General features: G+C 42.9%; 4 pseudogenes; all 4 read right to left on the bottom strand.

Moving 5' to 3' along the window:
• Positions 1-478: 478 nt before the first annotated feature.
• LOC143957559 (5S ribosomal RNA) lies at positions 479-597 on the bottom strand (annotated as a pseudogene).
• A 323-nt stretch (positions 598-920) lies between these two features.
• LOC143957444 (5S ribosomal RNA) lies at positions 921-1,039 on the bottom strand (annotated as a pseudogene).
• A 3,459-nt stretch (positions 1,040-4,498) lies between these two features.
• Positions 4,499-4,617, bottom strand: LOC143957391 (5S ribosomal RNA; annotated as a pseudogene).
• Positions 4,618-5,310: 693 nt separating this feature from the next.
• On the bottom strand, positions 5,311-5,429 carry LOC143957619 (5S ribosomal RNA; annotated as a pseudogene).
• Between the last annotated feature and the right edge of the window lie 8,722 nt (positions 5,430-14,151).

Raw genomic sequence — 14,151 nt, 5'->3', positions numbered from 1 at the left:
TCTTGCTCCCTGGGAGGGGACCCCACACTATCCACTCTACCCACGACACCCCCTTACCCCTTCTTTTCCTTTTCTGCCATTTCCTTCCCCAATCTTCTCTTTCCCCTTCTCCCTCCTTTCAGTTCTACTATTTCCCTTCTTAACTCAAAAAAGGGAAAAGAAAATGGTATGTTCCGACCCCATTTGACTACTACACAATACTCTTCCCCTATCTATGGATATCTAAACTCTTCGAGGGTAGCAGGGCTAGTATCAATAATATTTTAAGTGGTAGAGGATCCCAACGAGATGGAGCTTTAATCTCATCTTGATATGACCGCAAAGCTGTACACGTGCTATTCTCCTCAGACTTCTTACCATTGGCTCTGATATCCATGCAATATGATCATTTGATTGTAACTATTTGTATCACACATTCTGTGAAGTTGCCTTTACAATGTATGTCGCATACTACTAAATAAAAAATAAAAAAAACAGAAGCCTATGGCACCTGGTATTCCCAGGCGGTCTCCCATCCAGGTACTAACCAGGCCCGACACTGTTTAGCATCCGAGATCAGACGAGATTGGGCGCTTTCAGGGTGATGGGGCCATAGGTGATCTCTTCGGGCACTCTCAACCCTCTTGACAAATGCCAAGATGGTCACCTTGGGAAACAAGTGAAAAAAAAAAACAGGTCAATGTCAACAACATAAAAAGAAGAATACGGCACCTGGTATTCCAACGCCATCTCCCATCCAGGTACTAACTAGGCCCAACCCTTCTTAGCCTCAGAGAAGAGAAGAGATAGGGCTCTTTCAGGGTGATGCTGCTGTAAGCGATCTCTTTGGGCACTCTCAACCCTATTGACAAATGCCAAGATGGTCACCTTGGGAAACAAGAAAAAAAAAAAAACGAATCAACGCCAACAACATAAAAAGAAGCCTACAATAACTGGTAATCCCAGGTGGTCTCCCATCCAGGTACTAACCAGGCCAGACTCTTCTTAGCCTCCAAGATCAGACGAGATTGGGTGCTTTCAGAGTGATGTGGCCATAGGCAATCTCTTCAGGCACTCTCAACCCTCTTGACAAACACCAAGATGGTCACTTTGGGAAATAAGCGGAAAAAAAAACAGGTCAACGCCAACAACATAAAAAGAAGTCTACAACACCTGGTATTCCCAGGCGGTCTCCCATCCAGGTACTAACAAGGCCCGACTCTATTAGCCTCCAACATCAAACGAGATCGGGTGCTTTCAGGGTGATGTGCCCGTAGGCAATCTCTTCAGGCACTTTCAACCCTCTTGACAAACGCCAAGATGGTCACCTTGGGAAACAAGCAAAAAAATATAAATAAGTCGGAAGCTAGAGACAATACGGCCCGAGTCCTCAATTTAATCCATGCGGCGCATTAACAGGGAAGGCCCTTGCTTATGTTGTCGCTGGGTAGGGTAATGTCGCTTTACTCCACGCCGTCGGCAGCGGTACGGGTGACCGAGGGGTGCTCGGACTCTTTCCCCATCACTAATGGGACGAGGCAGGGGTGCCCTCTGTCTCCCCTAATTTTAATTCTGACACTGGAACCACTTATGTGTCACGTTCGGAATGACCCGAATATTACTGGCATATCCAAACCCTTGGCACACCACAAAATTGCGGCGTACGCTGACGATCTAATTTTTTCCGTCTCCAATCCACACATTTTGCTTCCCAAAATACTTGCGTCTCTACAGCGACACGGCAGCCTATCAAACTATAAAAACAATTGCGCCAAGTCGGCTGTATTGAATATATCGGTCCCGGATGGTGAGGCCAAGAGGCTCCGGTCCACTTTTCCATTCTACTGGGCTGAAAAATCTATACGTTAACTGGGCGTTGACATCGCAGCGGATTTAGCGCAATTGTACCTGCTTAATTTTGTCCCTCTCCTGGATAGACTGAAATCTGATTTGGGAAACTGGCATGCTTTAACACTGACCTGGTTCGGGCGCTGTAATGCATTCAAAATGATGGCCCTCCCTCGGATCTTATACATGTTCCAGACATTACCGATCTGGTTACCCCCAATTTTTTTCAGACAACTGCAGGTGCTGCTCCGGGACTTTATTTGAGCGCGCAAACCGCCCAGAGCCCGTTTGCAATTGCTTGCCAGACCAAAGGACAAGGGGGGTCTGGGTCTCCCAGATCTCAGACAATACTACAGAGTGACTCTGCTAGCGAGAGTCGTTGATTGGCATTGTAATGGCCCACACAAGCAGTGGGTGGAGATGGAGATTGAGGATGGATCCATTCCCCTATTGACCTCCCCGTGGCTCCTGTCCTCCCTACCAAAAGACCTCAGAGGTCACCCCGTAGTGGGAGCTACGTTGGCTGTTGTGCGGAGGTTGTTCCGCTGCACACACATTGCTCCCCTGCCATCACCAATGACTCCGGTTATAGGTAATCCAGACTTCCCACCGGGATTTACCAACAAGAAACTGTGACAGTTGACAGTGGTGGGGAAACAGCGTCTGGGAGAGGTGTGGCCCACGGGAGGGCTCCCGACCACGCAAACTGACGCCGAGCTTTCTGACCCTCCGCTTGACTTGTTTAGTGCTTATCAACTTCGTCCCTTTCTTCTGGCCATACAAAGGGCCCCCTAAACTCCTAGAGACCTGACACCCTATAAATCCATCTGTCACAAAAGGGAACCTGTGCGACACACCCTCTCCCTCCTGTACAACCTATTGAGTAGTCAGGAGGAGGAGTCGACCCCACCATTTATCCACAAATGGGAGAGGGACTTAGGCATCACATTTACCCCACAACAGATAGGGAAGATCCTGACCTTAGTACATAAAGCTTCCATCGCAAACCAATATCAAGATACAAGATAGTCTCACGCTGGTATAGAGTCCCATACCTTCTGAATAAAATGGATAGATCGATCCCGGATGTTTGTTGGAGGTAAAATTCAGATATGGGGACCATGGGACACCTTTTCTGGGCATGCCCGACCTTGAGGAACTTTTGGGTTCCCAGTAGCGTGCCTTCTACACTTGACCGAGCAGCCTGTTCGAAAATACAAAAAAACCCTCACAATGCAACTCCTGAATGCCGCCCGGGCCTGCATTTCCGCACTGTGGAGGCAGCCTCAGCCCCCATCCAAGGTGCTGTGGTATTCCAAAGTCAATCATATTCTCCGGATGGAAGAATTGACCGCCACCCTTCACAACACTGAAGAGGCATTTAGTGTTACATGGAGGCCCTGGAGGTATTTTACTGGTACTCGAGACTACATTCGGGAGGTGAGCAGTGCCCCCGTCCCAGAAAACGACTGAACATCTAACGTTTACCTACGTAGGCCATGTCTGCCCTGGGTGGCATTCCCCCCCTCCCTTTTTGTCTTTATTTTTCTTTTTTTCCCCGCCGATATCCCCCCACCTCCTCTCTCTCCGTCTTTGCACTCTCTTCTTCCCCCATCCTCCCTTTTGACTATGCCTTGTCTCCTTACTAGCCTTTGGGACCCAGAAGAGCCCCAGGGTTCTGGACACGACCGGCTCATATTTTACTCTGGTTCACATAGGTCATGATAAGCTGGCTCGCTGTGGTCCCAGTTGCTCTCCATGATTACATTTGTCCGAACAGGGCTGCATTAGTTATACTGTACTACATGTCCGAGGTGGGGTTTCTCTATTTTCTGCATGAAACTGTAGGACTCCCCTCTGAGAACCCAGAGTTATTTGGCTGCCTATTTTTTGTTAGCATGTAATTGTGACCCTGGGTCATGCTGTATGGTTGACTGTTATATTTATGTTGTTCTACTTAATAAAAGAATAAAAAAAATAAAAAAAATAAGTCAATGCCAACAGCTTAAACCTAAAGCCTATGGCATCGAGAAATCCCAGGCGGTCTCCCATCCAGGTACTAACCATGTCCCAACCCTGCTTAGCCTCTGAGATCAAATGCACGCTCAACCCTCTTGACAAACGCCAAGATGGTCACCTTGGGAAACAAACAAAAAAAACAAGTCAACGCCAACAACATAAAAAGAAGCCTGCGGCATCTGGAAAACCCAGGCGGTCTCCCATCCAGGTACAAACCAGGCCCAACCCTGCTTAGCCTCTGAGACCAAACGAGATTGGGCGCTTTCAGGGTGTTGTGCCCGTAAGCAATTTCTTTGTGCACTCTCAACCCTCTTGACAAATGCCAAGATGGTCACCTTGGGAAACAAGGGAAAAAAAACAGGTCAAAGCCAACAACTTAAAAAGAATCCTACGGTATCCGGTATTCCCAGGCGATCTCCCAATCAAGACACTAACCAGACCAGATCCTTCTATGTCACCTGGTCTTCCCAGGCAGTCTCCCATCCAGGTACTAACCAGGCCTGATGCTGCTAAGCCTCTGAAATCAGATGAGATCGGGTGCTTTCAGGGTGATGTGGCCGTAAGTGTTCTCTTCAAGACACGCCCAACCCTCTTGACAAATGCCAAGATGGTCGCCTTGAGAAACAAGTTCAAAGCCAACAACAAAAAAAGAAACCTATGGCACCTGGTATTTCCAGGCGGTCTCCCATCCAGGTACTAACCAGGCCCGACACTGTTTAGCCTCTGAGATCAGATGAGATTGGGCACTTTCAGGGTGATGGGGCCGTAGGTGATCTCTTTGGGCACTCTCAACCCTCTTGTTAAACACCAAGATGGTCACCTTGGGAAACAAGCGAAAATAAACAGGTAAACGCCAACAACATAAAAAGAAGCCTACGGCACCTGGTATTCACAGATAGTCTCCCATACAGGTATTAACCAGGCCGTACACTGCTAGGTCTCCGAGATCAATGAGATTGTGCGCTTTCAGGGTGATGTGGCCATAGGTGTTCTATTTAGACACTCTCAACCCTCTTGACAAATACCAAGATGGTTATCTTGGGAAACAAGTGAAAAAAAAAGGTCAACGCCAACAACATAGACCCTGGCGGTCTCCCATCTGACCCAGACCCTGCTTAGCCTCTGAGATTTGGCGCTTTCAGGGTGATGTGACCTCAGACGAACGCTTTGGGACATACTCAAAACTCTTGACTGATGCTAAAATGGTCACCTTGGGAAACAAGCGAAAGAAAAACAGGTCAAAGCCAACAATATAAAAAGATTCCTACGGCACCTTTAATTAGGTACTATCCAGGCCGGACCCTGCTTAGCCTCTGAGATCAGATGAGATTGGGCGCTTTCAGGGGGATGTGGCCGTAGGAGATTTCTTTGGGCTCTCTCAGCCCTCTTGACAAATGCCAAGATGATCACCTTGGGAAACAAGCGGAAAAAAAAAACCATGTCAACGCCAACAACATAAAAAGAATCCTACGGCACCTGGTATTCCCAGTTGGTCTCCCATCCAGTTACTAATCAGGCCCGACAATGCTTAGCCTCCGAGATCAGACAAGATCAGGCACTTTCAAGATGATGGGGCCATAGGCGATCTCTTCGGGCACTCTCAACCATCTTGACAAACGCCAACATGGTCATCTTGGGAAACAAGCGAAAAAAACCAAGTCATTGCCAACATTGGAGGCTAAGCAGGGTTGAGCAATCAGTTTCCTTGCCTGAAATAGGCATCTCAGAACTGCCATCTGGCTACTTCCCGGGTTTCCAACTCCTTCAACTAATCCCAGGAGACAATACTTCGCCTCCATCCTGGTGGAGGTTCCAACCACCCGATCAATGGTTCCTGTCACCTCTGTCCAGTAGCGGATCAACTTCGGGCATCTCCAAAACATGTGCATCATGTCTCCCCCCATGTTCCCGCACCGGGGGCAACTTGCGTCCGGCCGTTCGGCCAAACTGAAAAAGTTTACGAGGAGCATAATAGGTTCTATATAATAAGAACAGATGTGACATCCTCTGTGAGGAGAGCCACAATTCACCACAGGCAGGATTCCTGTGGCCAATTATAGCTCAGGGGGGTTTAGTACACACCCCACACTATATAAGGCCGCCAGCACGGCGGCCTTGTATAGTGTGTTGCGGTGGTCAGGGAAAGAGGACGATAGGCAGGGACAGTGTCTTTACTGCTTGGGAACCTAGCACTGTTACAGTGGGTGTTATGTGCCTCCTGCACAGTACACACCTGAAGCTACCCTTTATTACTGGTGTTCAATTTCTGCAATACATGCATCTGCAGTGCAGAAGTTAGAGTCGGTGTTGTGTGCCTCCTGCACAGTATACACCTTATTGCTGGTGTTCTGTTTCTGTAATACAGGAACCTAGCACTATTACAGTGCTAGGGTGTACAGAGAAGCTGGTATATATAGAAGACTACAGCATACAGAAGAAAGGCTAGTGAATACAGAATACAGGTTTCGTGTATGTAGATAGGCTTGAGTATACAGAGATGCTAGAGTAAACAGTGAGGCTGGGGTACACAGAGAGGCTAGTTTAAAGACAAATACAAAGATGTTAGTGTATATAGAGAGGTTAGTGTATAGAGAGAGTCGAGTGTATACAGAAAGGACAGTGCATATAGAGAAGCTAGTGTATACAGAAAGGGTATACATGAAAGCTGACATTCTATACAGAAGACTGGGTAGTGTATACAGAGAGCCTAGTGGGTACAGAAGACAGGCTGGTGTATTCTAGCTAGTTTTTACAGTCTAGTGTATACAGAAGACAGGCTGTGGTATACAGAGAGTTTAGTGTATTCAGAGAGTCTAGTGTATACAGTCGGCGAGTGTATACATAAGACTGGCTAGTTTACACAGTGTTTACAGAGATGCAAGGGTGTACAGAGAAGCTGGTATATATAGAAGACTACAGCATACAGAAGAAAGGCTAGTTAATACACAATACAGAAGACTCGTGTATGTAGATAGGCTTGAGTATACAGAGATGCTAGAGTAAACAGTGAGGCTGGGGTACACAGAGAGGCTAATTTAAAGAGAGGCTAGTATATACAAAGATGTTAGTGTATATAGAGAGGTTAATGTATAGAGATGGTCGAGAGTATACAGAAAGGACAGTGCATATAGAGAAACTAGTGTATACAGAAGACAGGCTTGGGTATACATCAAAGCTGACAGTGTATACAGAAGACTGGGTAGTGCATACAGAGAGTCTATTGGGTAAAGAAGACAGGCTGGTGTATTCTAGCTAGTTTTTACAGTCTAATGTATACAGAAGACAGGCTGTGGTATACTTGAGGGTTTAGTGTATTCAGAGAGTCTAGTGTACAGAGATGCAAGGGTGTACAGAGAAGCGAGAAGCTAGTATATATAAGGCTAGTGAATACAGGCTAGTGAATACAGAATACAGACTCGTGTATGCAGATAGGCTTGAGTATACAGAGATGCTAGAGTAAACAATGAGGCTGGGGTACACAGAGAGGCTAATTTAAAGAGAGGCTAGTATATACAAAGATGTACGGCACCTGGTATTCACAGATAGTCTCCCATACACGTTTAGTGTATTACAGAGATGCAAGGGTGTACAGAGAAGCTAGTATATATAGAAGACTACAGCATACAGAAGAAAGGCTAGTGAATACAGAATAAAGGCTGGCTTCTACGGAGAGGCTACCACTACGGAGATGCAGAACACTATCTAGGGTATATAGAGAGGCTAGATTATACAGAGAGGCTAGTGCATAGAGTGAAGCTATTGTATATAGCCTGGTTAGTGTATACAGAGAAGCTAGTGTGTACAGAAGAAAGGCTAGACAGGCTATAAAGAGAGACAAGTTTTTACAGAAGACAGTTTGGGGTATACAGAGATGCTAGTTTATACAGAGGATACAGAAGACAGAAGACGGGCTAGTGTATTCAGAACATAGGCTAGTATATATCGAAGACAGGCTTTTGTATGCAGAAGACCGGCTAGTGTAAACATACTGGTGTATATAGAGAGGCTAGTGAATTTAGAGGGTAGGCTAAGTGATAACAGAAGACAATCTGGGCTATACAGAGACATCTCATCATTTCATCTAGCTCACATCTCTAATGGAGTTTGTCTCATTGCCATGTTATGCCTTTTCATTCTTATGCTAAATATAGATCACTACACGATTTTAATCATCCACATCAAGCATGCAATAAAACTATCATACATCAAAATAAACCATGTACGCTTTTGCTCTATTTTGCATATTTGTACCGGGACTGTGAGTATGTGACAGTCCTGACACACCATCCTGACTTATTTTTCTTTATTTCTTATTAGAAATGGAGAGTACTATCTCAAAATCCGCTTAAATCTATTCACTTCCATGAGTTCTACCGCTAATTGTACCTTAATGCAAAATGTTCACAAAACCATCCATTTGCTACCAGACATGCTGCACATACTAAGAGTAATGTAACCATCGCTCTCTAACGATGTAAAAAGTTTTATTGCTTTTCTGATATTGACCGAGTATCTCTGACATTAACTGAGTATCTCTCTGCACTATGATCTTATTAATAATAATAATAATAATAATAATAATAATAGGATTGTGTAATGCAAAGATCAACTAGTCTAATATAAGCTTTCTCATTGGTACCGGCATATCCTTTAAATTTAGACTAACGCAACTATTTCTCGGCCATTTTCAAGCTAAGCTTTCAATCTCTTACCATTGAACAGCGATACTTCCTCCCTACAATATTAAGCCATTTAAATGTCCTATTGGTCGCCTATATTATACAACTCTCTGAAAACCCTATATGTAGAGAATAAAACTAGTCTTACATCTTAATAAAACAGTTTTATTGCTCAACCAAGTATCAGCTGTCTTGACAAATAAAGTTTCCACTGTTTGACTCTATTTTCTGTATTACTTCTTTTTCTCCACCTTATCTGTCACAGTTAAAACACAGTGACAAAACATTTCTTTTTACCGCAGCAAAATGTGAGAAAAGCAGTGTAAGCCGTCTTTCTGCCATATGCAACCATCTCTCGCTACCTCTATGCAATAGGATTCTCTTTCCAGTGGAAACGGAAAACAGTCAGTGTAAGCCGTCTTCTTGAGCATCAAAATTAATGGAACGATTTACACGTTGGAATTTGCAAGCTACGTCAATTTACTGTTAAATAGAGTACCTTTGCATTTATCCCTTGACTTTGCTACTATCCCTTGATCCCTTTTGTGTATTCACTATATCTCGACTATACATACTGCCTCAAAATTTTCCTAATTTGTTTTGCTATACTTATTATTATTATTTTATAGAGATTACTATCTCTAAATCATTGTAACAAATTATAATGTCTACAACTAATTTTACGTTAAAGCAAAAGTCACACAAAACCATCTTTTTAAAACCTTTTACACACTGCACATTAAGATTAATGCAACCATCTCTCGCTACCTCTATGCAATAGGATTCTCTTTCTGACTCTATTTTGTGTATTACTTTTTCTCCACATTAACTGTCGCACTGATAACCATTTGTAACACATAACACTTGCAACACATTTTGTAACAGCGGCAAAAAGTGAGAAAAGCAGTGGGACTTGATTGAGAAGTGGTTGCAGTAGCAAAGCATAGCAATACAGTTTGATTACATTAATAACACATAATGCAACTATTTTACATTCATTTTACATTCACATCATGCATACATCCTAATGTAAGCTGTCTATCACTATTAATGTTCATGGTTACTGATACATTATGCCGATGACCAATGGAAACGGAAAACAGTCAGTGTAAGCCGTCTTCGTGCGTAACATATTTAATGGAACGATTTACACGTTGGAATTTTCAAGCTACGTCAATTTACTCTTAAATACCCTTTAGCTGCTTAGCTCACACTTTGCTGTATGTAGCCGCGTTTACATGTAAGTAACCAATGGGGATTGACATTTCATGTCCATCTCACATCTCTAATGCAATTTGTCTCTTTGCCATGTCATACTTTGCCAGTTATTATACTTTCTCATCCGATAGAAACCTAGTCGTTGCTGATATTTCATGATTACAGCAATCATCTCATCTAATTGCTATTCCGACATTCTGCCTTGGTATTACTTTTGCAACGCTCTATTGAACAATGTAAAGGTAAGCTAGATATTTTGTGTATTTCCAGTTAAACTCGACCTATATACTGTCTCAATATTATCCTTTCTAATTTTGCTAAATTAGATTATAGAGTTTGCTATGTCTAAATCCAGGTTACCTACTCACCTTTATTACGTATACTGCTAATTTTAGGATAATACAAAACCATCTTATTGCTTCTTTACACGCTGCACATATTAAGAGTAATGCAAAGCTACCGTGAACAGTTTAATTGCTCGTCTCACATTTAGCTGGTATCTCTCTGCTATAGGAAACTGAATTTGTACTAGAACGATCACTCATCTAATATCAGTCCACTCAGTGCTACCGGGATAACTTTTACATTTAGAGTAATGAAATGATTTCTCAGTCATTTTGGAGCTACTGCAACTAACGCTTCCGATCTCATTTCGACTGCAATACTTAATCTCTGCTATTGCAGAATATTTAGCTGCTTAGCTCACACTTTGCTGTACGAAGCCCTGGAGATTGGCATTTCAACTCTAATTCATATTCACATTTCTAATGCAGTTTGTCTTTTTGCCATGTCATCTGTTAGTTATTATGCTTGCTCATCCTTGTGCTCCAATATCACTACATGATTAAAGACACGTAATGAACTTGATTGATAAAAACCTACACACGTTGTTGCTGTTATTTCGTGTATTTCCACTTAAACCCGTTATAGTTATTTTGCTATATTTATATACTAGTATAAACAGATTACTATCTCTAAATCCTGGTAAACCAGCTCACACTAAACCATCTAATTTCTACCTTACACGCAGCACATATTAACATATTAACATTTAGCCGGTATAGTGAAATAGTAAACGAAATGTGTAGATCACTCATCTAATATCGTCTTTTCAGTGCAACCGGAACATATTTTAAATTTAGAGTAATGCAACGATTTCTCAGTTTTATGAAGCTACTGCAACTAACGCTTTGGATCTCTTTCCTGATAAATTACGCTCTGCAATATTAAGCCATGTAAATTGTCCTATTGGTCTGCTAACAATGCTATGTATAATAATACAAATCTTTTAAAAGCAATATCGTCTCACTGCAATACTTACACTCTGCATAATATATATGAATAATGCGAATAATGCTAATAATAAAGTCGTCTAAAACACGGCTATAAGTAGAGAATAAAACTATCTTACATCAAAATAAACCATGTACTGCCAAACCAATAACGGCCAATTACTTAACGTCTATCAGTCAATGACTTAACAAAATAAACTTAGCACTCTTTTGCTCTATTTTGAATAGTTGTAGTTCTCCACATTAACTGTCACATTGATATCACCACTGACAACACACCACTTTTTAACAGCACCAAAATATGAAAAAAGCACTTTATATGTTTCAAAAGTAGTTGCATTAGCAAAAAATAAAGTCCTGTCTTCTTTACACGCTAGCTTTTCTGTATACATTAATCTCTCTGTGTACACCAGCCACTCAATATAGACTAGCCTCTCTGTCTTCTGTATACAGGTGCCCGTAATCTATATACACTAGCCTGCCTTCTTTTTACAATAGTCTCGGTGTCCCAGCCTCTCTGCATACACTAGCCTCACTGAATTCCCCAGACTGTCTTCTGTATACACAAGCCTATTTGTAAAAAAAAATAGCCGGTCTTCTGCATACTCTAGCCTCTCTGTGTAACACAGTCTCTGGATTCCCTAGCCTACATCTCTGCATACCCAGGACCTTCCTCTGTATAATCTAGCCTATCTGTATACACTAGCCTGTCTTTTGTACAAATTAGCTTCTCTGTAGCCGGTCTTCTGTATACACGAGCCTCACTGTCTACTCTTGGTTGTCTTTTGTATACACTAGCATCTCTTTATACATTAGCTCTCTGTATACCCAAGCCTCTCTGTATACACTAGTCCACCGGTATACACTAGCAAGTCTGCATACACTAGCCTCTCTTTGCAACTCAACTTCTCTCTCTGTATACCTTAGCCTCCATCTCTGCATACCCAGGACGTTCTTCTCTATAATCTAGCCTATGTGTATACACTAGCCGGTCTTCTGTAGACATTAGCCTCCCTGTATAAACTAGCTGGTCTACTGTATACACTAGTCCGTCTGTATACACTAGCAAGCTTGCATACACTAGCCTCTCTGTGTAACCCAGCCTCCATCTCTGCATACCCAGGACGTTCTTCTCTATAATCTAGCCTATTTGTATACACTAGCCTGTCTTTTGTACACATTAGCCTCTCTGTATAAACTAGCCGGTCCTCTGTATACACTAGTCCATCTGTATACACTAGCAAGTATGCGTACTCTAGCCTCTCTCTCTGTATACCTTAGCCTCCATCTCTGCATACCCAGGACGTTCTTCTGTATAATCTAGCCTATCTGTATAATCTAGCCTATCTGTATACACTAGCCTGTCTTTTGTACAAATTAGCTTCTCTGTAGCCGGTCTTCTGTATACACGAGCCTCACTGTCTACTCTTGGTTGTCTTTTGTATACACTAGCATCTCTTTATACATTAGCTCTCTGTATACCCAAGCCTCTCTGTATACACTAGTCCACCGGTATACACTAGCAAGTCTGCATACACTAGCCTCTCTTTGCAACTCAACTTCTCTCTCTGTATACCTTAGCCTCCATCTCTGCATACCCAGGACGTTCTTCTCTATAATCTAGCCTATGTGTATACACTAGCCGGTCTTCTGTAGACATTAGCCTCCCTGTATAAACTAGCTGGTCTACTGTATACACTAGTCCGTCTGTATACACTAGCAAGCTTGCATACACTAGCCTCTCTGTGTAACCCAGCCTCCATCTCTGCATACCCAGGACGTTCTTCTCTATAATCTAGCCTATTTGTCTGTATACCCTAGCCTCCATCTCTGCATACCCAGGACGTTCTTCTGTATAATCTAGCCTATCTGTATACACTAGCCTGTCTTTTGTACACATTAGCCTCTCTGTGTAAACTAGCCGGTCTACTGTATACACTAGTCCATCTGTATACACTAGCAAGTCTGCATACTCCTGCCTCTCTGTGTAACCCAGCCTCGCTCTCTCTCTCTGTATACCCTAGCCTCCATCTCTGCATACCCAGGACGTTCTTCTGTATAATCTAGCCTATCTGTATAAAGTAGCCTGTCTTTTGTACACATTAACCTTTCTGTATAAATTAGCCGGTCCTCTGTATACACTAGTCCGTCGGTATACACTAGCATCTCTTTATACATTAGCTCTCTGTATACCCAAGCCTCTCTGTATACACTAGTCCACCGGTATACACTAGCAAGTCTGCATACACTAGCCTCTCTTTGTAACCCAACTTCTCTCTCTGCATACCCAGGACGTTCTTCTCTATAATCTAGCCTATTTTTATACACTAGCCTGTCTTTTGTACACATTAGCCTCTCTGTATAAACTAGCCGGTCCTCTGTATACACTAGTCCATCTGTATACACTAGCAAGTATGCGTACTCTAGCCTCTCTCTCTGTATACCTTAGCCTCCATCTCTGCATACCCAGGACGTTCTTCTGTATAATCTAGCCTATCTGTATAATCTATCCTATCTGTATACACTAGCCATCCATCTCTGCATACCCAGGACGTTCTTCTCTATAATCTAGCCTATTTGTATACACTAGCCTGTCTTTTGTACACATTTGCCTCTCTGTATAAACTAACCGGTCTTCTGTATACACTAGTCCGCCTGTATACACTAGCAAGTATGCATACTCTAGCCTCTCTCTCTGTATACCCTAGCAAGTCTGCATACTACTGCCGCTCTGTGTAACCCAGCCTCACTCTCTCTCTGTATACCCTAGCCTCCATCTCTGCATACCCAGGACGTTCTTTTGTATAATCTAGCCTATCTGTATAAACTAGCCTGTCTTTTGTACACATTAGCCTCTCTATATAAACTAGCCGGTCCTCTGTATACACTAGTCCGTCTGTATACATTAGCAAGTCTGTGTAACCAAGCCTCTCTCTCTGCATACCCTAGCCTCCATCTCTTGCATAACCAGGACCTTCTTATGTATAATCTAGCCTATCTGTATACACTAGCCTGTCTTTTGTACACATTAGCCTCTCTGTATAAACTAGCCGGTCTACTGTATACACTAGTCCATATGTATACACTAGCAAGTCTGCATACTCCTGCCTCTCTGT

Source organism: Lithobates pipiens, unplaced genomic scaffold (assembly GCF_037356315.1).
Source record: "Lithobates pipiens isolate NorthernLeopardFrog02 unplaced genomic scaffold, aLitPip1_a1.2 Scaffold_52, whole genome shotgun sequence".
Classification (NCBI taxonomy): domain Eukaryota; kingdom Metazoa; phylum Chordata; class Amphibia; order Anura; family Ranidae; genus Lithobates; species Lithobates pipiens.
The sequence above is the reverse complement of the archived record's forward strand: the minus strand, read 5'-3'. Positions and strand labels throughout refer to the sequence as shown.